The sequence below is a fragment of the Pongo abelii genome, chromosome 8, assembly GCF_028885655.2.
Source record: "Pongo abelii isolate AG06213 chromosome 8, NHGRI_mPonAbe1-v2.0_pri, whole genome shotgun sequence".
Classification (NCBI taxonomy): domain Eukaryota; kingdom Metazoa; phylum Chordata; class Mammalia; order Primates; family Hominidae; genus Pongo; species Pongo abelii.
Genome location: NC_071993.2, coordinates 71,342,214 through 71,369,768, shown reverse-complemented (window position 1 = coordinate 71,369,768; position 27,555 = coordinate 71,342,214). Strand labels below are relative to the sequence as shown.

Here is a 27,555-nt window from a genome sequence, read left to right as displayed (position 1 = left end):
ATGAATGCTAGTGATGGTTGTATAACAATGTGAATGTACTTAATGCCACTGTACACTTAAAAATTATTAAAATGGTAAATATTTAAGCTGTGCTAAAATATACATAACAGAAAATTGACGATTTTGACCACTTTTAAGCATACAATTCAGTGGCATATACACTCACCATGTTGTACAATCACAGCACAACCTCAATTTCTGAAAAGGGCAAATATATTGCAGCACTTTTCACACTGTGGATTTGTCTGATTGCTTCCTTGTGGTGTGGTTTTGTTTTTGTTTGTTTTTTTGAGAAGGAGTCTCAGTCTCACTCTGTCGCCTAGGCTAGACTGCAGTGGCATGATCTTGGCTCACTGCAACCTCTGCCTCCTGGGTTCAAGTGATACTTGTGCCTCAGCCTCCCCAGTAATTGGGATTACAGGCATGTGCCACCATGCCCAGCTAATTTTTGTATTTTTACTAGAGACAGGGTTTCACCACTTTGGCCAGGCTACTCTTGAACTCCTGACTTCAAGCAATCTTCCCGCCTTGGCCTCCGAAAGTGCTGGGATTACAGGTGTGAGCAACAGCACCACAGCACACTGTGCTGTGGTATTAAATCTTTCTCTATTCCTTTTTTTTTCCTGTAAACTGGAAGTTACATCTAAAGGTTAGATCACAGTCAAATTAAGTATTTTTGGCAAGAATTCTGCATAGATTATTTTCTATATTTCATGAGTCTTGTCTTAGGCTTTTTTCTCTGATATCTAATCTGTCATTAATCCCGTTAAATGTATTTTTCATCTCAGACATTATCGTTTCCATCTCCGAAAGTTCAGTTTGAGTCTTTTCATACCTTCCATGTCTCTATTTAACATGTTCAGTCTTGGCCAGGCGCGGTGGCTCACGCCTGTAATCCCAGCACTTTGGGAGGCTGAGGAGGGTGGATCACAAGGTCAGGAGATCAAGACCATCCTGGCTAACACAGTGAAATCCTGTCTCTACTAAAAATACAAAAAATTAGCCGGGCGTGCGGCGTGCACCTGTAGTCCCAGCTACTTGGAAGGCTGAGGCAGGAGAATGGCGTGAACCCGGGAGGCGGAGCTTACAGTGAGCCGAGATTGTGCCACTGCACTCCAGCCTGGGCGACAGAGCGAGACTGTCTCAAAAAAACAAAAACCCAAAAACAAAACAAAAAAAGTGTTCAATCTTTCTTCTAGTTTCTTGAGCATATAGAATATGCTTATGAAAACTGTTTTAAATCCCTCTTTACTAATTCTATCATCTGTGTCACTTCTGTTTTGGTTTCTAATTTTTTTCTCATCAGTATGAGTCACATTTTCCTACTTCTTTGCATGTCTAGTAATTTCTGATTGGATGCCAGACATTGTGAATTTTACCTTGTGTGCTTTCTTATATTCCTATAACAATTTTTGAGCTTTCTTCTGGGCCATGATTAAATTAGTAGGGAACAGTTTTGGCTCTTTCAGGTCTTGCTTTTAAGCTTTGTCAGCCTGGGCTGGAGAAGCATTTAGTTCAAGGCTAATTTACCCACTGTTAGGGCAAAACCCTTAAGAGACTCTACATAGAAACTCCATCTCTACTAAAAATACAAAATTAGCCAGGCATGGTGGTGCGTGCCTGTAATCCCAGCTACTTGGGAGGCTGAGGCAGGAGAATCACTTGAACCTGGGAGGCAGAGGTTGCAGTGAGCCAAGGTCACACCATTGCACTCCAGCCTAGGCAACAAGAGCAAAACTCTGTCTCAAAAAAAAAAAAAAGACTCTACATAATGACCTATAAAGATGGTTTCCAATCTGGTTGGTGGAAAAATAAAAATAAAAAAACACTATTCCTAATTCGGCAAGTATTGTTTTATCTGATCTTTTCAAGTGATTATCTTCCTAGCCTCAGAAAGTTTCCTCACATATATCCACTGATCAGTTCTCAGCAGAATACTTGACAGGGATCCTCTGCAGTTCTCTGAAGTTCTCCCTCTCTGCAGCTATTTCCAGTTTTCTGCCCTGCAAACTCCAGATGCTTTGGCCTCCCCAGACTCCCTCAATTAAGGGAAACTATTGTGCTCTGCCTGGGTTCCCTGTCCCTGTTCTGCAGCTGGAAAACTGTCTAGGCAGCAAGCCAGAGCAATCATAGACCTCATCTCATTTCTTTCCTATCTTTCAGGGATTACTCTCCTTTGCTGCACAATGTTCAAAATCTAGACAACCACTGTTGTACACATTTTTGTCGCTTTTTTAGCTGTTTCAGGCAGGAAGGTACCCTGTTACTACTTCTTTACCAGAAATGGAAGACCAGTTTTTTTTGTCCCTTTTATTCATCTCTTTCTCTGAATTATTTTAAGGCAACTCAAATATTATATCATTTCACTGCTATATATTTTGGTATGTCTCTCCAAAAATATGGACTTTTTTCCCACATAATGTCAGTTATACTCAACAAATTTAACCATCCCTTAGTATGATCTAACACCAGTCCATACTCCAATTTCCTCAATTTAAAAAAAACTGAACAACTGATAGTTTAAACTCTTTTTAATGCTAGCATTTAATAAACACTACTCTGTGAGGGGTACTATGCTAAGTACCTGATATCCATTACCTTATTTAGCCCTCAGTAATCCTTTGGGGTAAATATTATTATTACTCCCATTTCACTGATAAGAACACCAAAGCTTGCTGGGCATGGGGGCTGACACCTGTAATGTAGAAACCCTGTCTCTAATAAAAATACAATCCCAGAACTTTGGGAGGCCGAGGCAGCATTAAGGCCTCGAGTTTGAAGGCCAGGAGTCTGAAACCAGCCTGTGCAACATATCAAGACCGTGTCTCTACAAAAAAGTTAAAAATTAGCCAAGTGTGGTGGCACACACCTATAGTCCTAGCTGCTCAGGAGGTTGAGATGGAAGGATTGCTTGAGCCCAGGAGTTTGAAGGTGCAGTAAGCTGTGGTCACACTACTGCACTCCAGCCTGGGTGACGGCGCGAGACCCCAACTCAAAACAACAACAAAAAACCAGCAAAGCTAGAATCTGTTAAAATGTTTGCCTAGGCTGGCCGCAGTGGCTCACGCCTGTAATCCTTGCACTTTGGGAGGCCAAGGTGGGCAGATCACTTGAGGTCAGGAGTTAGAGACCAGCCTGGCCAACATGGTAAAACCCCATCTCTACTAAAAATACAAAAATTAGCCAGGAGTGGTGGCGCATGCCTGTAATCCCAGCTACTAGGGAGGCTAAAGCAGGAGAATCGCTTGAGCCTAGGAGTTGGAGGCTGCAGTGAGCCGAGATCACGCCACTGCACTCCAGCCTGGTCAACAGAGCCAGACTCTGTCTCAAAAAAAAAAAAAAAAAAAAAAAAACCAACTACCAGTTTGCCTAAGGTTATAGCATGGCAGAGGCAGGTTTCTCTGATCACAAACACATGTTTTCTAAAAATAATTGCATACCTTTGTTATTTTTTTGAAATGAGGTCTCACTATGTGGCCCAGGCTGGTCTTGAATTCCTGGGGTCAAGCAATCCTCCCACCTCAGCCTCCAGAATAGCTGACATGACAGGTGTGTGCCACTGACCCTAGCTCCCAATGGCATTGCACTTAACCATTATGCTTCAATACCATCTCACGACTTATTAGCATAAAATATCAGATAATATCAATGCTTAAATTGAAAACCAAATTCGAAGATTGCTTAATTTAAATGCTATTACAGGTCAAAGACCTGAAAAAAATAATAATGCTACTTTATTTGAAATATATTACAATAAAATCTGCTTAAAATTTTAAGAAATACAACTTTCAAATCTAAAAGTGAATTTTAATAGAAAAAGCACAAGAAACTTGGTTGAAATGAAATTAACTATCATCTCAAACTAGAGAATGCAGATTCGTTTAATTATAATGTTCTATCACAGCTCTTGTCAAGTAGAACACGTTGTGATGACAGAAATATTTTGTATCTGTGCTGTTCAATAGCCACTACCCATATGTGAGTACTGGGCATCTGAAATATATCTAATAAAACTAAGAGAAACTGAATTTTTTGTTTTCTTTATTTTTAATGAGCTTAAATTTAAATTGTAATTATCGGTTCATCTGTCTGTTTTCCCCACTAGGCTGCAAGGTCCTTGAAGAACAGAACGTATTTTCATCTCTCCTTTCAATGTCTTGATACATATTAGAAACCTGTTTGTTGATATGTGGTAGAATATGTGGATGGAATTTTCTAGATGTGTCCAGATAAATTCTCTAAATATATCAGACTGATAAAGGTTATAAAGTACAGACTTACTTTGTTGGATTATATCCTTTTTCTATTCTGACTTTTAAAACAAATGAAATATTAGCCAGGCCCGGTGGCTCACGCCTGTAATCCCAGCACTTTGGGAGGCTGAGGCAGGCAGATCACAAGGTGAGGAGATTGAGACCATCCTGGCTAACACGGTGAAACCCTGTCTATACTAAAAATACAAAAAAATTAGCCAGGCGTGGTGACAGGCACCTGTAGTCCCAGCTACTCGGGAGGCTGAGGCAGGAGAACGGTGTGAACCCAGGAGGTGGGGTTTGCAGTGAGCCGAGATTGTGCCACTGCACTCCAGCCTGGGCAACAGGTCAAGAATCCGTCTCAAAAAAAAAAAATAAATAAATAAATAAATAAAACAGATAAAATATCTTATTTACTCATTTATTCACCAAACATGCTCTGAGCTTATATATTTGACAAAGACTCTGTTATGTACTCAGGATATGATGATGAATAAGACCCAGTTTCTGGCATCAGGAATCACTCAATCTAACAGACAATACATACAATTGCTCCACAAAGTGAGAAGACTACTTTAAACAGATAAATTATGAGAACCAACAAGGAAAGTAAATTATGAGAACCAAGAAGGAAAATAACCACCTGAGGGTAGAGGGAGGTTCTACATACTGAACAATAATTCATTAATCTAGTTTAACAATGAACAGCAGCTCACCAGTTGGGAGATGGCAGAATGGTGGAGAGGCATTCCAAGTACAACAAATAGCCATGTAAAGGCATAAAGACACAAAAAGACATGGTGAACAAGGGGAGCAAAAAGTGTCTCATTCTGACTAGAACATGGGAAAACGAGTAAAAAGGGGAGAAGCATACATTAGAGCTAGATTCTAATACCCTTTTGTGCTATATTACAGTGCTGACTCAATCTTATTAGGATGATAGGCAAAGTATTCATGTTTACTTTTTTTTTAAAAAAAGGAAAAAAACAGCTTGTTAATTCCCATACTCAAAGAACAAACCTTAAAAAGCAAAATCTAAATTATAAATTTTGCTTATAACAGACACCAAATCCAAATTAACTGTCCAAGCAAGGTTATTAGAATAGGCACTTTAAGTTTTTGTTGTTTTTGAGATGGAGTCTCACTCTGTCACCCAGGCTGGTGTACAGTGGTGCCATCTTGGCTCACTGCAACCTCCGCCTCCCGGGTTCAGGCAATTCTCATGCCTCAGCCTCCCAAGCAGCTGGGATTACAGGAGTGTGCTACCATGCCTGGCTAATTTTTTGTATTTTTAGTAGAGACAGGGTTTCACCATGTTGCCCAGGCTGGTTTCGAACTCCTGACCTCAAGTGATTCTCCTGCCTCGACCTCCCAAAGTACTGGGATTACAGGCATGAGCCACTGCACCTGGCCAAGCACTTCAAGTTTTAAATAACCAACATCAAATCACTTTGAAAAGAAATGCAAGCATTATTTGTATCCTTAACTGTTGAGGATATCTTTTTCAAATATAACACTAAAGTTTCAATTTTCTCATAGTAAAACCCATCTTGAACTTAATATTAGTCTAGGAAATATTTGTGATCTGCAAAAAATTGATCACCCTGTTAGTTTGGGGGAAAAAAGATGAGTCTACTTCTAGCCACTTCTTGCCTCATAAACAGAACTAAAACACCTCTCCCACGATGTGGCAATATTTAACTTTTCAATGACAGGTTATTAATTATATTTAATGTCAATCACTTCTCACAGTTGTCCAATTCCACAGCTACCTTTTTTTGCTTTTTCAACTAACATTCTGTTACCTGTTTTACCCACAGGTATCTTATCTACAGGTATCCACTCTATCGTGCTCTTAAAGCATGACTGGCCAGGCATGGTGGCTCATGCCTGTAATCCCCATATTTTGGGAGGCCAAGGCAGGCGGAATGCTTGAACCCAAGAGATTGAGACCAGCCTGAGCAACATAGTGAGACCCTGTTTCTACAGAAAAAAAAATTGTTTTAATGAAGAACCACCAGAACAAGGCATAAAGATACAAAACTAGTGTTAATTATAATTTTAAAGTTAACACCCAGTAATAGCAATTAGTTATAATTATGGCAATTTATTTTACATACCATGTTCAAAATAAAGTGGTTTTGGATGGGCACAGTGGCTCACGCCTGTAATCCCAGCACTTTGGCTGGCAGATCACCTGAGGTCAGGAGTTCGAGACCAGCCTTACCAACATGGTGAAACCCCATCTCTACTTAAAATACAAAAAAAAAAAAATAGCCAACCGTGGTGGTAGGTGCCTGTAATCCCAGCTACTCGGGAGGCTGAGGCAGGAGAATTGCTTGAACCCAAGAGGCGGAGGTTGCAGTGAGCCAAAAACGCGCCATTGCACTCCAGCCTGGGCGACAAGTATAAAACTCCGTCTCAAAAAATAATAATAATAATAATAATAATAAGTGGTTTCTATACTAACAGATTTTTAAACATAAAACAATCAAAAGAACCAACCATTAAATCATATCCACAACATGTATTTAAATATTTAAAACACCACAAAGATACTCCTCAAGAAGAGCAACTCCAAGACACATAATTGTCAGATTCACCAAACTTGAAATGAAGGAAAAAATGTTAAGGGCAGCCAGAGAGAAAGGTCGGGTTACCCACAAAGGGAAGCCCATCAGACTAACAGTGGATCTCTTGGCAGAAATGCTACAAGCCAGAAGAGAGTGGGGGCCAATATTCAACATTCTTAATGAAAAGAATTTTCAACCCAGAATTTCATATCCAGCCAAACTAAGCTTCATAAGTGAAGGAGAAATAAAATACTTTACAGACAAGCAAATGCTGAGAGATTTTGTCACCACCAGGCCCGCCCTGAAAGAGCTCCTGAAGGAAGCACTAAACATGGAAAGGCACAACCGGTACCAGCCGCTGCAAAATCATGCCAAAATGTAAAGACCATCGAGACTAGGAAGAAACTGCATCAACTAATGAGCAAAATAACCAGCTAACATCATAATGACAGGATCAAATTCACACATAACAATATTAACTTTAAATGTAAATGGACTAAATGCTCCAATTAAAAGACACAGACTGGCAAACTAGATAAAGAGTCAAGACCCATCAGTGTGCTGTATTCAGGAAACCTATCTCACGTGCAGAGACACACATAGGCTCAAAATAAAAGGATGGAGGAAGATCTACCAAGCAAATGGAAAACAAAAAAAGGCAGGGGTTGCAATCCTAGTCTCTGATAAAACAGACTTTAAACCAACAAAGATCAAAAGAGACAAAGAAGGCCATTACATAATGGTAAAGGGATCAATTCAACAAGAAGAGCTAACTATCCTAAATATATATGCACCCAATACAGGAGCACCCAGATTCATAAAGCAAGTCCTGAGTGACCTACAAAGAGACTTAGACTCCCACACAATAATAATGGGAGACTTTAACACCACACTGCCAACGTTAGACAGATCAATGAGACAGAAAATTAACAAGGATACCCAGGAATTGAACTCAGCTCTGCACCAAGTGGACCTAATAGACATCTACAGAACTCTCCACCCCAAATCAACAGAATATACATTTTTTTCAGCACCACACCACACCTATTCCAAAATTGACCACATAGTTGGAAGTAAAGCACTCCTCAGCAAATGTAAAAGAACAGAAATTATAACAAACTGTCTCTCAGACCACAGTGCAATCAAACTAGAACTCAGGATTAAGAAACTCACTCAAAACCGCTCAACTACATGGAAACTGAACAACCTGCTCCTGAATGACTACTGGGTACATAACGAAATGAAGGCAGAAATAAAGATATTCTTTGAAACCAACGAGAACAAAGACACAACGTACCAGAATCTCTGGGATGCATTCAAAGCAATGTGTAGAGGGAAATTTATAGCACTAAATGCCCACAGGAGAAAGCAGGAAAGATCCAAAATTGACACCCTAACATCACAATTAAAAGAACTAGAAAAGCAAGAGCAAACACATTCAAAAGCTAGCAGAAGGCAAGAAATAACTAAAATCAGAGCAGAACTGAAGGAAATAGAGACACAAAAAACTCTTCAAAAAATTAATGAATCCAGGAGCTGGTTTTTTAAAAGGATCAACAAAATTGATAGACCGCTAGCAAGACTAATAAAGAAAAAAAGAGAGAAGAATCAAATAGATGAAATAAAAAATGATAAAGGGGATATCACCACCGATCCCACAGAAATACAAACTACCATCAGAGAATACTACAAACACCTCTACGCAAATAAACTAGAAAATCTAGAAGAAATGGATAAATTCCTCGACACATACACCCTCCCAAGACTAAACCAGGAAGAAGTTGAATCTCTGAATAGACCAATAACAGGCTCTGAAATTGGGGCAATAATCAATAGCTTATCAACCAAAAAGAGTCCAGGACCAGATGGATTCACAGCCGAATTCTACCAGAGGTACAAGGAGGAACTGGTACCATTCCTTCTGAAACTATTCCAATCAATAGAAAAAGAGGGAATCCTCCCTAACTCATTTTATGAGGACAGCATCATCCTGATACCAAAGCCGGGCAGACACACAACAAAAAAAGAGAATTTTAGACCAATATCCTTGATGAACATTGATGCAAAAATCCTCAATAAAATACTGGCAAACCGAATCCAGCAGCACATCAAAAAGCTTATCCACCATGATCAAGTGGGCTTCATCACTGGGATGCAAGGCTGGTTCAATATACAAAAATCAATAAATGTAATCCAGCATATAAACAGAACCAAAGACAAAAACTACATGATTATCTCAATAGATGCAGAAAAGGCCTTTGACAAAATTCAACAACTCTTCATGCTAAAAACTCTCAATAAATTAGGTATTGATGGGATGTATCTCAAAATAATAAGAGCTATCTATGACAAACCCACAGCCAATATCATACTGAATGGGCAAAAACTGGAAGCATTCCCTTTGAAAACTGGCACAAGACAGGGATGCCCTCTCTCACCACTCCCATTCAACATAGTGTTGGAAGTTCTGGCCAGGGCAATCAGGCAGGAGAAGGAAATAAAGGGTATTCAATTAGGAAAAGAGGAAATCAAATTGTCCCTGTTTGCAGACGACATGATTGTCTATCTAGAAAACCCCATTGTTTCAACCCAAAATCTCCTTAAGCTGATAAGCAACTTCAGCAAGTCTCAGGATACAAAATCAATGTACAAAAATCACAAGCATTCTTATACACCAATAACAGACAAACAGAGAGCCAAATCATGAGTGAACTCCCATTCACAATTGCTTCAAAGAGAATAAAATACTTAGGAATCCAACTTACAAGGGACGTGAAGGACCTCTTCAAGGAGAACTATAAACCACTGCTCAATGAAATAAAAGAGGGTACAAACAAATGGAAGAACATTCCATGCTCATGGGTAGGAAGAATCAATATTGTGAAAATGGCCATACTGCCCAAGGTAATTTATAGATTCAATGCCATCCCCATCAAGCTACCAATGACTTTCTTCACAGAATTGGAAAAAACTACTTTAAAGTTCATATGGAACTAAAAAAGAGCCTGCATCGCCAAGTCAATCCTAAGCCAAAAGAACAAAGCTGGAGGCATCACACTACCTGACCTCAAACTATACTACAAGGCTACAGTAACCAAAACAGCATGGTACTGGTACCAAAACAGAGATATAGACCAATGGAACAGAACAGAGCCCTCAGAAACAACGCCACATATCTACAACTATCTGATCTTTGACAAACCTGACAAAAACAAGAAATGGGGAAAGGATTCCCTATTTAATAAATGGTGCTGGGAAAACTGGCTAGCCATATGTAGAAAGCTGAAACTGGATACCTTCCTTACACCTTATACAAAAATTAATTCAAGATGGATTAAAGACTTAAACATTAGACCTAAAACCATAAAAACCCTAGAAGAAAACCTAGGCATTACCATTCAGGACATAGGCATGGGCAAGGACTTCATGTCTAAAACACCAAAAGCAATGGCAACAAAAGCCAAAATTGACAAATGGGATCTAATTAAACTAAAGAGCTTCTGCACAGCAAAAGAAACTACCATCAGAGTGAACAGGCAACCTACAAAATGGGAGAAAATTTTCGCAACCTACTCATCTGACAAAGGGCTAATATCCAGAATCTACAAAGAACTCAAACAAATTTACAAGAAAAAAACAAACAACCCCATCAAAAAGTGGGTGAAGGATATGAACAGACACTTCTTAAAAGAAGACATTTATGCAGCCAACAGACACATGAAAAAATGCTCATCATCACTGGCCATCAGAGAAATGCAAATCAAAACCACAATGAGATACCATCTCACACCAGTTAGAATGGCAATCATTAAAAAGTCAGGAAACAACAGGTGCTGGAGAGGATGTGAAGAAATAGGAACACTTTTACACTGTTGGTGGGACTGTAAACTAGTTCAACCATTGTGGAAGTCAGTGTGGTGATTCCTCAGGGATCTAGAACTAGAAATACCATTTGACCCAGCCAGCCCATTACTGGGTATATACCCAAAGGACTATAAATCATGCTGGTATAAAGACACATGCACACGTATGTTTATTGCGACACTATTCACAATAGCAAAGACTTGGAACCAACCCAAATGTCCAACAATGATAGACTGGATTAAGAAAATGTGGCACATATACACCATGGAATACTATGCAGCCATAAAAAATGATGAGTTCATGTCCTTTGTAGGGACATGGATGAAATTGGAAATCATCATTCTCAGTAAACTATCGCAAGGACAAAAAACCAAACACCGCATGTTCTCACTCATAGATGGGAATTGAACAATGAGAACACATGGACACAGGAAGGGGAACATCACACTCTAGGGACTGTTGTGGGGTGGGGGGAAGGGGGAGGGATAGCATTAGGAGATATACCTAATGCTAAATGGTGAGTTAATGGGTGCAGCACACCAGCATGGCACATGTATACATATGTAACTAACCTGCACATTGTGCACATGTACCCTAAAACTTAAAGTATAACAATAATAATAAAAAATAAATAAATAAACATTTAAAACATTTTTATTTACTATTTATTAACTGTAGTTACTAATCAAGTTCACTCACAGTAACAAAAATATCAAGAATTTATTTTAACAAGCTGGCCAATACATAATATATTTAAAGTTATAAAACCTGAATATTCCAGAGCAGGGGTACTAAACATGTAATAACAGTACAGATACACACACTGGAAGAGTTTAAATTTTTTCAAGTTCTTTAAGTTATTTTAACAGGCATTAAAAACAGAAAAAAAAACACATAAACTGTAAATACAATTTTTTATATTGCAAAAGGAAACCAAGTTCTCTTATTTATTTATTTATTTATTTATTTATTGAGCCAGAATCTTGCTCTGTTGCCCAGGCTGGAGTGCAGTGGCACGATCTCAGCTCACTGCAAGCTCTGCCTCCCGGGTTCACGCCATTCTCCTGCCTCAGCCTCCCCGGAGTAGCTGGGACTACAGGCGCCTGCCACCACACTCGGCTAATTTTTTGTATGTTTTTTATTTTAGTAGAGACAGGGTTTCACCGTGTTAGCCGGGATGGTCTCAATCTCCTGACCTCGTGATCTGCCGGCCTCAGCCTCTCAAAGTGCTGGGATTACAAGCGTGAGCCACCGCGCCCGGCCCCAAGTTCTCTTAATTAAAAAAAAAACCATGAAAATTATTTTAGTGAACATCTGTTGTTTTTGCCTGTCCAGCAACCAATTGCTCTTCTCCAGAAAGCATCACCTCAATTTTTCTTTAGGAACTGTCACCCACCCTTAACTCAAATGGTTTCAAACTATATTCCTCTCCTCCCCACTCCAGGATGGGGACAAATTCCAAGCCTAGCCACACAAAGCATTCCATCACTCTGGCCACAGGGACTGCCTCTAGGATGGGCAAAGACCCAAGTCAGGTCAATGAAACTACCATACAGTGTTGCGCTGGAACTGTAGAGAAAGGGAAGTTCTCTTTCTTCTTGGGTTTCTGAGGTTGAAGGAAGTAAGCCTAGTGCTGGTATTACAATCTTTCCCACGGAATCTGACTCCAAAGCCTTAATTACTTTTCCACACTGAATCCCAAATATGCAAAGGGAACTAGTGGTTACCTGGTAGTAAGAGAAAAGATAAATTAGGACTTTGACTTTCAATATTGTATTTTCGATAATGTTTCCATTTTTCAAAAATAAGCATATTACTTTTATAATAGGAAATTTAAAACGTTTAAAAATATTGCCCGTGTTTTCTTCTCAAACATGCTTAGTCATATTTCAATATCTTAAAAGTATTAACAATTTTCTCATAATTTACCAAAGCACATAGAATATCCATCTAAAAACAATCACCTTCTTCTCCTGGCACAAAATAAAGCTATTATAATATTTTCATTTTTAAATTATGAGTGGGAGGCCAGGTACAGTGGCTCACATCTCTAATCCTAGCAATTTGGGAGGCTGAGGCGGGCGGATCACTTGAGGTCAGGGGTTCCAGGCCAGCCTGGCCAATATAGTAAAACCCCATCTCTACTAACAATACAAAAATTAGCCGGGCGTGGTGGCGCACTCCTGTAATCCCAGCTACTTGCAAGGATGAGGCAGAAGAATCACTTGAACCCCGGAGGCAGAGGTTGCAGTGAGCCAAAATCGCGCCATTGCACTGTAGCCTGGGCAACGAGAGTGAAACTGTCAAAAAGACAAGAAAGACAGAGCAAGACTCCGTCTCAAAAAAAAAAAAAAAGACAAGAAAAGAAAAGGGAAGGGGAGGGGAGGGAGAAAGAAAGGGAGAAGAAAGACAAAAAAGAAAAGAAAAAGAAAATATGAGTGGAAAAAACAGTTGAGTAAACCTTTTTAAAAAAACTGGTTCTAGTGGCTAGGCATGGTGGCTTGTACCTGTAATCCCAGAATTTTGGGAGGCCGAGGCGGGAGGATCACTTGAGTCTGGGAGTTCCAAGACTAGCCTGGGCAGGCCAGGTGTGGTGGCTCAGGCCTGTAATCCCAGCACTTTGGGAGGCCGAGGCAGGTGGATCACCTGAGGTCAGGAGTTCGAGACTAGCCTGGCCATCATGTAAAACCCCATCTCTACTAAAAATACAAAAATTAGCCAGATGTGGTGCTGCGCCTGTAGTCCCAGCTACTTGGGAGGCTAAGGCAGGAGAATTGCTTGAACCTGGGAGGTGGAGGTTGCAGTGAGCCGAGATCACACCACTGCACTCCAGCCTGGGCAACAGAATGAGACTCCGTCCCCACCCCTCAACAAAAGGACCAGCCTCGGCAAAATGGCTGAACCCCATCTCCATTTAATTAATTAATTAATTAATTAAAAACTGGTTCTCATTTTAAAAGGGATACATTAAACAACTGTATATGGAAAAAATGGTTAATGTTCAGCAAGTGCTGCAGCCATTGTAAAAATGGCTCAAGAGATAAAGCTAACTTTAAAGATTGAAAGTGGCAAAATTGGGTTTAAAAAAGCTTTATAAATTATATTAGTCCTATAACTCCGAATAGCATAAGATCTGAAGGAGTTGGTCAGTTAAATATTTCAATTATAATTATTTTGCATAATATTGCATTATGGAGAAATTTCATATCGTTTTATTCTTTTGTTGTTGTTTTAAGAGACAGGGTATCGCTCTGTCGCCCAAGCTGGAGTGCAATGGTACGATCACCGCTCACTGCAACCTCAACCTCGAGGGCTCAAGCCATCCTTCCTGTCTCAGCCTCCCAAGTTGCCGGGACTACAGGCATGTGCCCAGCTAATTTTTGTGTTTTGTAGAGATGGTCTTGCCATGTTGCCCAGGCTGGTCTCAAACTCCTAGATTCAAGGGATCCACCCGGCCTCCCTTATGGGCCTGAGACACCACACCCAGCCTGTTTTATTCTTAAATACAGGAAAGTTAGTCTCAAGATGCACTTCTTAGGGATGTAAACAATCTACTGAATATAGTAAATATAAAGGAAGACAGCAATAAACACTTTTGTTCTCTTGCATTTATTAGCTTTTATTAGTTTCTATCATTCTTTCCCTTTCTCCCCAGGCACACAAGCCACTCCAGAATATTCACTTTTTGTTAATATTAGGTTTTATGGCTCTCAGTAAGGACACTGAGAAGATGTCAGAGACACTTGCTTGACACATTAGGTAGCCAGAGTGATGTTCTTAAGTGGAAGAGACAATCAGGGACAAACCAAGGGTGGGGACAAAGAGTAGCTGGAGGCAAAAGCCACCTTCTTACAGACAAGTGGCAATGGGTTCTACAGTTTTTAGGATAAGGCAATATTCAAAAAGCTCATCACCTGGTCCACACCAGCAACACAGTAGGTGGGTCATTCTGGCCAACACCTTTGTCTCAAGATGCTAACGTTTATTATTTGTCATATGGTCCAATGAAACCTAAACTCTCCTACAGCTGTCAACACCGAACTTGTTTCACCTAATGAAATGCAAACTCCTTTCTTATACTGCTCGATCACTTCCCTACGTGCCCCAAAGGGATGTTCTAATATAAACAAAGGCATATCAAAGAAGCCACCCAAACAAGTGCGATAGAAACATTTACTGATAAACAGGAAGAAAATGGGCGTTTCTAAGGTACCACGGGGAGAATAAAATATTTTACTCTAGTCCCTTACCTATAAGATATTTATTCTACTTATATTTACTAATGGCCACCCTATTTTTTAAGGCATGGAAAAGGGAAGGTAAAGAAACCATCAACCGTAAGATTACAGAGAAGGCAACCTGAAGAACAGTTTGTTTTAAACTGTTCTCCCAACATTCACATAGAGTCAATAACATCTAGCTCTTTCTCAAAACAGCCTATGGCCGGCCAGAATGGGACGGTGAAAAGAAAACAGGGAGAACGTAATGAAAACGGGAAGGCACTGGAAAAGATAAAAACTGAACAGTCCGAGTAGCCTGCACTTTGCATTGCTCCTTTGAGTCCTCACTGATTTTCCACTTATTTCGATTCAGTGGTTAATATTTCTCCGTATTAGAAATCCATCTGTGAACTCCCGCACCCACTTCCAACCACATCCACAAATTCCAGGAGAGCCGGTCAAGGCTACCAGAGTGTCCCAGTCGCCTGTGAGGAGGGGGGCGTCGGCGCCAAGTTGCGAACCCGGCAATGGGAGAAGTTCTCCCGGGACGGGAGAAGGGACCGGTTGGGGTGAAGGAAAGTGGAGGACGGGAGGCAAGCAAGACTACGGACTCCTCTCATCACCAAAAGCTGAGCGCATCAGGGAGACACAGGTATCCCGCCAGACTCGAGAAGAAGCCGGATGCCCGGGGCGGACAAACGGCCAGCCACGGAGCCCAGTTCCCTAAGGCTGTCTCGCCAACCCCCTTCCCCTTCGCCTTCCCTAAATTGCTGTCTCCTCATACCCTCCAGAGTCCGAGACTCACGCGTCCTAAAACGAGCTCCAGCAGCTTCTGGGTCAAAGCCGCCCACCTCTGACAGCCATAGAGATGAAACAGCGGAGACAAACCTCCACCCCCTCCGCCCACTCTCACGTGACTCTCCTAGCCGCTGGGCCTGTCGGGATCGTGGAGACAGGCGTGTGGGAGGGGCACAGAGGAAAAGGAATGGGGAGGGGCGGGGAAATCAACGCGCCACGCCCCAGCCTCGGGCCCCGCCTTAGTCCCGTCACTCCCCCTTACTCCCCTCAGCGTTTAGGCGGGAAAGCTGGAGAGCTCCCAGAAGCTCTCGGGCATTTCTTCTGGTTTTTTTTCCCCTCCACAAGGGTCATAGGAATCTGTTGAGAAATTTATTGTGGCTTGTAACACCTCCTCGGTACCCGTTTTCGTGTTGGCTATGTTGGCTAAGCAAAGAGGAGTTCGTGAAAAGAAAACTGGACCACAGTGTGTTGGAAATTGTTTCTTTCCAACTCCGTTTAGGTTTTATCAGAGATAAAATTTTATGAGAGATTAAATGTTCCTGTTTCATAACCTTGAGCCTTTTTTGGATTTAGAAACCCTCACCACTTCCTCTGCTGGATGGGTTTGTCAGGTGTTTTATTTGCAGACTAATATTATTGCAGAGTTTATAGTCTCTAGAAGCCACTAAAAAAACATGTTTTCCCTTGAAGAATGTGTTTTTTGTTTGTTTGTTTTGAGATAGAGTTTCACTCTTGATACCCAGGCTGGAGCGCAATGGAGCCATCTCGGCTCTCTGCAATCTCTGTCTCCCGGGTTCAAGCGATTCTCCTGCCTCAGCCTCCCAAGTAGCTGGGATTACAGGCATGCGCCACCACGCCCTACTAATTTGTATTTTTAGTAGAGACGGGGTTTTTCCATGTTGGTCAGGCTGGTCTCCAACGCCCGACCTCAGGTGATCCGCCCACCTCGGCCTCCCAAAGTGCGAGGATTACAGGCGTGAGCCACTGCGCCCGGCTGAAGAAGGTGTTTCTATCAGAAAAATGGGATGGGAAAGGATCCTCACCCCTGCTGTGGAAATAGGATGGAAATATGACTATAATACCAGAGAATTTTTTTTGGGGGGGGCAGGGGGGTGTTGGTTGGTTGTTTGTTCGTTTGTTTTGAGACGGAGTCTCGCACTGTCGCCCAGGTTAGAGTGCAGTGATGCTCACTGCAACCTCCTCCTTCCAGGTTCAAGTGATTCTTCTGCCTCAGCCTCCCGAGTAGCTGAGATTACAGGCGCGCCCCACCACGCCCGGCTAATTTTTGTATTTTTAGTAGAGACGGGGTTTCGCCATGTTAGCCAGGCTGGTCTCAAACTCCTGACCTCGGGCGATCCTCCCGTCTCGGCTTCCCAAAGTGCTGGGATTAACAAGTGCGAGCCACCTCGCCGGCCCCAGAGAACTTTCAAATAATTTTTTTTTTTTTCAAGAATTTACGTAGCAGAGCTGTGGAAAAGGCAACAACCATGGAAACAAAGCCAACAAAATCATCCCTGGGGTAAATTGTGAAGTAAGCAGAATCAACTCTGTTTTCTGCATTTCTTCTCAGACCCAAGTAACCAAAGTACAATAAATGATTGTGTTCATGGCGCTGTGCTAGCGCTTTACATACAACCCAGTGTTTGTCTACAACCACTCTAGGATGGATACTGTTTTATTCATTTGCAGATAGGGAAGCAGGCTGACAACCCTAGGTAGTGCAGTACATGCAGTAGCGGGGCATAGACCTGACCTGAAGGCCTCTGAGGCTTCCACTCTTAAACGATGTAATTCAGGCTGGGCGCGGTGGCTCACGCTTGTAATCCCAGCACTTTGGGAGGCTGAGGCGGGCGGATCACGAGGTCAGGAGATCGAGACCATCCTGGCTAACACGGTGAAACCCCGTCTCTACTAAAAATACAAAAAATTAGCCAGGCGTGGTGGCGGGCGCCTGTAGTCCCAGCTACTTGGCAGGCTGAGACAGGAGAATGGCAGGAACCCGTGAGGCAGAGCTTGCAGTAAGCCGAGATCACGCCACTGCACTGCAGCCTGGGCGACAGAGCGAGACTCTGTCTCAGAAAAAAAAAAAAAAAAGATTTGCTGAAATTCAATTCTAATTTTAGGCAACATTTGTCTATATAAAACTAATCAGTCAAACTAACTATTAAATAACATTTAAAAACATAAATCATTGTTTCTCAAACGTTTTGGTCTTAGGACCCCTATACACTTAAAAATTATTGAGGACTCAAAATAACTTTTATTTATGTGTGTTATACCTATCGATATTTACCATATTCGGCTAGGCAGAGGCTAATACCTATAATCTCAGCATTTTGAGAGGCTGAGATGGGAGGATCACGTGAGGCCAGGACTTTGAGGCTACAGTGAGCTATGATCATGCCACTGCACTCCAGCCTGCACAACAGCGCAAGAACCTGTCTCTATAAACTTTTTTTAATTTAGCATATGAGGAATTAAAATTGAGGCCAGGTGCAGTGGCACCCAGCACTTTGGGAGGCAGAGGCGGCAGATCACCTGAGGTCATGAGTTCGAGACCATCTTGGCCAACATGGTGAAACCCTGTCTCTACTAAAAATACAAAAATTAGCCAGGCATGGTGGCGCACGCCTGTAATCCCAGCTACTCAGGAGGCTCAGGCAGGAGAATCGCCTGAATCCAGGAGACAGAGGTTGCAGTGAGCCAGGATCACGCCACTGCACTCCAGCCTAGGCCTGAGTGACAGAGCAAGACTCGGTCTCAAAAAAAAAAAAAGAAAAAGAAAAGAAAGAAAATTAAAATTGAAATTATTTTAATGTGTACTTAGTCATTTAAAAATAATAGATCCATTATATGTTGACATAAATAATGTATTCTTAGGAAAAACAACTTCAAAAAAACAGAGTAGCATGGTTTTACATTATTGCAAAATTTTTTTTTTTTTTTTGAGACAGAGTCTCACTCTGTCGCCCAGGCTGGAGTGCAGTGGCACGATCTTGGCTCACTGCAACCTCTGCTTCCCGGTTTCAAGTGATTCTCCTGCCTCAGCCTCCTGAGTAGCTGGGATTACAGGCGCATGCCACCAAGCCCGGCTAATTTTTTTGTATTTTTAGTAGACACGGGGTTTCACCATGTTGATTAGGCCAGTCTCAAACCCCTGACCTCGTGATCCGCCCACTTCGGCCTCCCAAAGTACTGGGATTACAGGCATGAGCCACTGTGCCCGGTTGCAAATTTCTTTAATGTCTGGCTTAATAGAAGACAGATTCTTGTATCTTTTCTGCATTAAGTGTTTGCACTCTTACACATCATGTAGCCTCTGGCAAACTCTACTATATACTCAAGAAAGAATTAGAGCGATAAGGCAAATAACAGTGTATTAGTAAGAAAACAGTCTTGACCTTGCAGATTACTAGAAAGGGTTTCAGGAAAGCCCCAGTAGTCTTTGGCCACACTTTGAGAACCCCTGTTTTAAACCATACAAATGTTAAATGCTATTGTATATTTTGTCTAGTCATTTTGGCATCAAGTAGAACATTTAATGGAAAGGAGAACAAGACAGAGACAGTTTACAGACTAGGCCAATCTTATACAAATAAATATGAGATGTGAGTATTCTTTCTTCATTACTTTTTTTTTTTTTTGAGACCGAGTCTTGCTGTGTCACCCAGGCTAGAGTGCAGTGGCACAATCTCGGCTCACTGCAACCTCCACCTCCCAGGTTCAAGTGATTCTCCTGCCTCAGCCTCCTGAGTAGCTGGGATTACAGGTGCCCGCTACCGCTCCCAGCTAATTTTTGTATTTTTATTAGAGACAGGGTTTCACCATTTTGGCCAGGCTGGTCTCGAACTCCTGACCTCGTGATCCACCCACCTCAGCCTCCCATAATGCTTGGATTACAGGCATGAGCCACCGCATCTAGCTTCTTCTTCATTTCCAAGAGTATAGAGTAAGTTAGCAGAATTCAAGGTCATAACCAAACACAGCTATATTCTACATTAGAAATCTGTCCATCAATTCAATATTGTTTTTCTGGATGCTATGCAATGTGTTCCGAGTCACATAAATGTATGATATCACTAATGAAGGTTTATATCTCCTGTACAAACTAATAATAAGACTCCTCTGGTGACCAATAAAATTTGAAGTCAAAATTCTTTCACAGACATCTATTGAATACCTACATATTAATATATGTAATGCTCACAACTAGTGCTGGGCTTGCAAAAATTTATAAGCTCGATTCCTGCCCTTGGGCAACTTGTATCTATAATGAGACTTGCACCACCGTAAAAATGTATTTTTTAACAAGTTCAGTAGTTCCCAAACCAGTCTGGTGATCAAATGCCTGGGAATTATCTGAGGAGATTTTTAAAATACAGATTCTTGGATCATGAGGCACACTGTTTCAGTGAACCAGGGTGATGCTCTGGAATCTGGATTTTAAAAGTCCCAGGTGATTCCCCTGCAATGATAGGATTAGGAATGAATACTAAATCCTGTATACTTGACAAATAAATCGATTTGATCTTTGCCCCCAGGACTATCATACTATCATATGTAAAATATAATGTTTATTTATTTCATCTTCAGTATTTCAAAAGTGTGTTGTGTTGAAAGATCTGTGTTATCAAGGGACAGTATTTAATGTCATTCACTAAAAATAGAAATTGGTGTCCTTATGTCAAACGTTTTATAGTTCATCTACTTTTATCACATTAAAATAATAATATGTGTTACCACAGCAGTCTCCAACATGTCACACCACTGTAAAAAACAAAACATGTTTTGCAACAAGTATCAGACTACAAAAAGTTTATTTTCTAAAGCTTTCATTCAGTTTCTTTAAAATGAATTCAATGAGATGGTCTTTGTTTTATTACACTTATCTTCAGGGTTCCATAGATTATGGTATCTCAAAACCTATGCAGTCGTCCATCACAAACTCCTTTTGAGAATATATATATATATATATATATATATATATATATATATATATATATATATATCTCAGAGACAGAGACAGAGAAACAAAGAGACAGAGAGTCTTAGAGTCTTACTCTGTCGCCCAGGCTGGAATGCAGTGCACCATCTCAGCTCACTGCAGCCTCAACCTCCCAGGCTCAAGTGATCCTCCCACCTCAGCCTCCTGAGTAGCTGAGACTACAGGTGTGAACCACCAGGCCTGGCTAATTTTTTGTAATTTTTGTAGAGACAACATATCACTATGTTGCTTGGGCTGGTCTTGAACTCCTTGGCTCAAGAGATCCACCCACCTCGGCCTCCCAAAGTGCTGAGATTACAGGTGTGAGCCACCACGCCCAACCTTTTTGAAGTTATATTGTACTTGAGTAGCTGTCTAGAGACTTATGACCCATAGTTGTTCTTGCAGTGAGTATAATTCTCTAATAATTATAGCCAGAATTAATTATGTTAAAGTAAATATGAAAAATTTTTTAAAAAGCGTAAATGTTTCCTGGCTTTTTACCACGAGGAGGTGGGAGGGTGGCATAAATATGATGAATTATAAAAATTGACATATTCTCCTTGATTTTATGATTGAAACTAACTTCAAAATTAAAGAATCTCTGCCCAGATCTTGATTTCTGAAATACCTTTCTCCACAAAAAGGAACTAAGTCTTCTTGAAAACAGGGCTGGTTTCAGGTCTACGGCAGGAATGTACAAGATGACCTGGAACATCTTGTTGTGTCCAAAAGTAAGGAAGCAATCAGAAAATAAAATGAGGACATGTCAAAGGGAGCCAGCTTGAAGGCCCCTCACTGGCCAAATCTGGGATAATTGGAGTACCAGCATAAGAAAAGTAATAAGTGGCTGGGCGGGATGGCTCACGCCTGTAATCCCAGCACTTTGGGAGGCCGAGGCGGGCATATCACAAGGTTAAGAGATTGAGACCATCCTGGCCAACTTGGTGAAACCCCGTCTCTACTAAAAAAATACAGAAGTTAGCTGAGTGTGGTGGTACGTGCCTGTAGTCCCAGCTACTCGGGAGGCTGAGGCAGGAGAATCATTTGAACCTGGGAGGCAGAGGTTGCAGTGAGCCAGGATCGCACCACTGCACTCCAGGCTGGCAACAGAGCCAGACTGTCTCAAAAGAAAAAAAAAAAAGAACGTAATAAGTTATAGCCACTGAATAAAATAAGAATCCAAGAACCTATATTAATGAGAGAAAGAGAAATGGGGAAATCAGACAGCGGCTTTCCTTAAAGTAGACTTCTTGCTGATAAATCCAAAGAGAGTGGTGGAGTTGGGAAAACCACCATTTTGCAACTATCATGGTAAAGATTGGTTTGGGCAAACATTATCAATTAAATCCAGCAGGGGTTGGGCAGGGAGTTTTATGAGAAGCAGGATATTTTTATGTTTCAAAGCGTCTCCCCACAGATTTTATATTTTTTACAAAAGGAAATCGTAACTATATAACAGAAACTATGCAACACTTTGATCCCTATGATATAATACTCCGAGAAGGACACAATATCACTTGAATCTGATCATGAGAAAATATCAACCAAACCCATATTGAGGAGCATTCTGTGAAATAACCATCATGAAAGGAAAAAAATGGCAGAGGAACTAACTATTCCATATTAAAAGGGACTAAGGAGACTTGACCAAAAAATGTCAATACATGATCCTAAATTGGAACTTATATCAGAGGGGGCAAATGCTATAAAATATCCGTTAGAACAATTGACAAAATTGGAATGTGGACTGCAGATTAGATAAAAGTAGCTCCTACATTTGACAACTGTGGTGATTATTAAAAGGAATATCTTTTTTCTTAGTAAGTATACACTAAAGTATGAAGGGGAAAGGGGCATGATGTAAGCAACCTATTCTCAAATGGGTCAGAAAAAATAAATAAAAATATCTAGAGGGAGAAAATGATAAAACAAATGGAAAAAAATGTTTGAAATTGGTGAATACAAAGAAATGATATTCAGGATTTCTCTACTATTGCACTTTTTTTCTATAAATTTAAATAGTTTTTGTAAAGAAAAAAAGTTAGGCCAGGTGTGGTGGCTCACACCTGTAATCCCAGCACTTTGGGAGGCCTAGGTAGGTGGATCACCTGAGGTCAGGAGGTTGAGACCAGCCTGACCAACATGGAGAAACCCTGTCTCTAATAAAAATGCAAAATTAGCCAGGCGTGGTGGCGCATGCCTGTAATCCCAGTTACTCAGGAGGCTGAGGCAGGAGAATCACTTGAACCTGGGAGGCGGAGGTTGTGGTGAGCTGAGATTGCGCCATTGCACTCCAGCCTGGGCAACAAGAGCGAAACTCCATCTCAGAAGGAAAAAAAAAAAAAAAGTTAACGGCTCCCCAGCTTCCTGTAAGCATCATCTAAACTTTCCTCTAAAATGATTGCTCTCTTAGACATCATTCCAGAGTGGGACAGAACATTCATCATCAACTCTTTAATTGATTTTAGTTATTTTATTTCCACTTTTATTAGTAAAGTCATGTGGTAGTTATCTTTTATGACTTTAGTTGATTATATACTTCCAATAAGAAGAAAACCTGCTGAATTTAAAGAAGACCAAAACATTTCCCAATCCCTCTTACAGGAACTTTTCTCATTTGCAACTAAAATTTAATTCTAGATGTTTTAAGAAATTGATTAGTTGAGCCAATTACCCAGAATAATTAAGGTTAAACAAGGGAGAAAAAGCAAAGTTAGTATACTTGTTCCAGTTTTCTTATTTTAGGCGATTAGTTTTCGGCTTCCTGTAAGCATCATCTAAAGTTTCCTCTAAAAGAATTCCTAAATTGGTTTTTTCCCTATTTTTAAATTTTGTCTCTTATAAATTTAAACTTTTTTTGTTACAAAGGTATGCATACGCTTAAATTCAAACAATTAAGGAGCATTAGAAATAAAAAGTAAGCCCTCCTCTCCATTCTAATGTTACCCACAGAGATAACTACTATTAAGTTTTTGTATCCTTCTAAACTCTTTGTGCTTATATCAATGTATGTATCTGTTTATTTACACAGTTTTTTTAAATGGGAATAGTTCTGTACAATAGGTTCTTTTTCATTATTTTTATTTTTATTTTAGAGATAGAGTCTCACTCTGTTGCCCAGGCTAGAGTGCAGTGGTGAGATCATAGCTCACTTCAGCCTTGAACTCCTGGGCTCAAATGATTCTCCTGCCAAGTAGCATGTGCCACAACACCTGGCTGGCTATTTTATATATATATATACACACAAATAGGGTCTCACTATGTTGCTAGTCTCGAATTCCTGGCCTCAAGCAATCCTCCTGCCTCAGCCTCCCAAAGTGCTGAGATTACAGGCGTGAGCTACCGTGCCTGGCCCTCATTCTATACAATATATTCTTTTTTTTTTTTTTTTTTTTTTTGAGATGGAGTCTCGCTGTTGTTGCCCAGGCTGGAGTGCAATGGCTCGATCTTGCCTCACTGCAACCTCCGCCTCCCAGGTTCAAGCGATTCTCCTGCCTCAGCCTCCTGAGTAGCTGGGATTAGAGGCGCCCACCACCATGCCCGGTTAACTTTTGTATTTTCAGTAGAGACGGGGTTTCTCCATGTTGGCCAGGCTGGTCTCGAACTCCTGACCAAAGTGCTGGGATTACAGTTGTGAGCCACCACACCTGGCCTACAATATGTTCTTGTGTTTAATTTTTAACAGATAAGTCTTTGTTTACTTAATTTTTATTTTATCAAAGCCGTGCATATGTAATTTTTATATGTAGTCTTAAAAGTCAGATAATTCAAGCAAAAATTTTTTCTAATGATTATGTAACACATTCAGATGGTGTAGAATCCAAAAACTGCAAATATGTATACTGTGAAAAGTCTCGGCTAGGCACGGGGCTCATGCCTGTAATCCTAGCACTTTGGGTGGCCAAGGCAGACAGATCACCTGAGGTCAGGAGTTCGAGACCAGCCTGGCCAACATGGCGAAACCCCGTCTCTACTAAAAATACAAAAATTAGCTGGGCATGGTGGCAGGCACCTGTAATCCCAGCTGCTTGGGAGGCTGAGGCAGGGAGAATCACTTGAACCTGGGAGGCGGAGGTTGCAGTGAGCCAAAGATTACACCATTGCACTCCAGCCTGGGCAACAGAGAGAGACTTCGTCTCAGAAAAAAAAAAAAAAGAAAGAAAAGAAAAGAAAAGCCTCCCTTCCACCTTTGTTCCTGAGACACCCAAATCTACTCATAGGCAACCAATTACAGTTTTAATGCATCCTTCATTCATATACAAACACACACAAACACATTTTTTTTAAAGAGATGGGGTCTCACCCTGTTGCCCAAGCTGAAGTATAGTTGTGCCATCAGAGGTCACTGCACCCTCAAACTCCTGGGCTCAGGCAATCCTTCTGCCTCAGCCTTCTGAGTAGCTGGGAATACAGAGATGTGCCACCACACACACAGACACACACAGCTAATTTTTTTTTTTTTTTTTGGAGAGACAGGGGTTTTACCATGTTGCCCAGGCTGGTCTTGAACTCCAGGGCTCAAGCGATTCTCCCACCTCAGCCTCCCAAAGTGTTGGAATTATAGACGTGAGCCACCGCACCCGGCCTTAAAAATAGTATTTCAAACTGTATAGTCACCAGAAGTACACAGTTATAAAAAATGCAGGCCATGCCGGGCACGGTGGCTTATGCCTGTAATCCCAGCACTTTGGGAGGCCGAGGCAGGCGGATCACAAGGTCAGGAGATTGAGACCATCCTGGCTAACACGGTGAAACCCCATCTTTACTAAAAAAAATACAAAAAAATTTAGCCGGGCGTGGTGGCACGCGCCTTTAGTCCCAGCTACTCTGGAGGCAGAGGCAAGAGAATGGCATGAATCTGGGAGGCAGAGCTTGCAGTGAGCCCAGATCGCACCACTGCACTCCAGCCCAGGCGACAGAGCGAGACTCCATCTCAAAAAAAAAAAAAAAAAAAAAATGCAGGCCAGACGCAGAGGCTCACACCTGTAATCCTAGCACTTTGGGAGACCGAGGTGGGTGGATCACCTGAGGTCAGGAGTTCAAGACCAGCCTGGCCAACATGGTGAAACCCCTTCTCTACTAAAAATAAAAAAATTAGCTGGGTGTGGTGGCAGGTGCCTGTAGTCCCAGCCACTCAGGAGGCTGAAGCAGGAGAATCGCTTGAACCTGGGAGGCGGAGATTGCAGTGAGCCGAGATCACACCACTGCACTCCAGACTGGGCAACAGAGTGAGACTTCGTCTAAAAAAAAACAAAACAAAACTGCAGACTCTTCACTTGGCATCTCCAGTGCCTTCAGCTTTCTGTGCCTGGTCTGTTTGGGCATCTCTATTTTCCGCAGGTTTATTCCCCTCCTTGCCAGCATCAGCCTTTCCCTTTTTCCCTTTGGGTACCTTCTCTCCCTTTTTTACAGGGCACTTTTAGGCTTGGGCTCTGGTTTTGGAGGAGCAGGTTTAGCAGACAACCTTTCAGATCTTCTCTGAGGTTTGTCCTTCACCTTGGCTTTATCTCCTTTAACCTCCCCTTCAACCCTTCTCTTGGGCTTGGTAACCATGGTGGCGGGACATAGGCACTGATTGCAGAGATGCAGGGTGCATAGGCTTTGGTCAATTGGGGGTCGTTCTCGCCTCTTCTTCACATTGCTCCACTTTGAAGATCTTTTCCTATCATTATATAAACAGCTATCTGCTTTTTATATTGTGACATGATATTTCATTGTATACATACGCCTTTATTTAATCAGTCACCTGATTTATGTAATCAAACATTTATTTCCAATTTTTGCTCTCACAAATAATCTGCAATAAGTCATGTGCATGACTCACACCTGTAATCTCAGCACTTTGGGAGGCTGAGGCAGGAGGATTGCTTGAGGCCAGGAGTTCAAGACCACCCTGGGCAACAGAGAGACCCCCATTTCTACAAAAAATAAAAATAAATTAGCCAGGCATAGTGGCATGCACCTTTGGTCCCAGCTACTTGGGACACTGAGGCGGGAGGATCACTGGAGTCAAGAACTGGAGGCTGCAGTGAGTTACGATCATGCCACCGCATTCTGCCTGGGCTACAGAGTAAGATCCTACGTCAAAAAATTTTTTTGCAATAAATAACCTTAAATATACACCATTTTTGTCTATGTGTGAGTCTATGTAAACTCCCGGAAATGAAGCTGTGGAGCCGTGAGTTTCACAGACTGATTTTTCTTGGAAGCAGACTTTGGGACAGAAATTTAGAGTTCCAGACATTTATTGGGAGGTATCCTTGGGTTCAACAGCTATGAAAGGGAGAAGGAAGACGGAATTTGGCAGAAGCGGAAGCTGGCCTGTGATGCACTCATGCAGCCTAAGATAACCCCATAGGAAAGCTGTGGAGCTGAAATGACTCAGCAGAGTTGTCCTGCACTGGGGGGAAATGGCAAGTCCTTTATATCAGTCATTGGATGTGGGCTGCCACAGAAAAGCATATCCTTGGGTGAGACAGCTCTTTGCTGCTGAGGAAAAACTTGAAGGGGCTGACAAATGAAGACTGTCTGCTGACAGAACTCCTAGCAGCTGGGGCAACAAGACCTTTCTGGAAAGGGGTATCTACATTTTGTAATTTTTATAATTTTACCAAATTGACATGACAAGTTATTTTTTATTTATTTTTATTTATTTATTTATTTTTTGAGACAGAGTCTCACTCTGTCGCCCAGGCTGGAGTACAGTGAGGCCATCTCGGCTCACTGCAACCTCCACCTCCCGGGTTCAAACAATTCTCCTGCCTCAGCCTCCCGAGTAACTGGGACTACAGGTGCCCACCACCACGCCCAGCTAATTTTTGTATTTTTTTAGTAGAGACAGGATTTCACCATATTGGCCA

At 41.5% G+C, this 27,555-nt stretch overlaps 1 protein-coding gene and 1 pseudogene across 4 annotated transcripts in view; both read right to left on the bottom strand.

Annotated features, from left to right (window-relative positions):
- Positions 1-15,872, bottom strand: part of MICU1 (mitochondrial calcium uptake 1) — a 260,802-nt gene extending 244,930 nt beyond the window's left edge. The window contains exon 1 of one of the 4 annotated variants that reach the window (XM_002820833.6): positions 15,716-15,872. The gene's annotated coding sequence lies outside the window, so the exon portion shown is untranslated. Of the gene's footprint in view, positions 1-15,694 lie in introns of all 4 variants that reach the window. The other 3 variants (XM_063727353.1, XM_009245493.4, XM_063727354.1) reach the window with 3 other exon arrangements.
- Positions 15,873-25,967: 10,095 nt separating this feature from the next.
- LOC112135141 (non-histone chromosomal protein HMG-17-like) lies at positions 25,968-26,248 on the bottom strand (annotated as a pseudogene).
- Between the last annotated feature and the right edge of the window lie 1,307 nt (positions 26,249-27,555).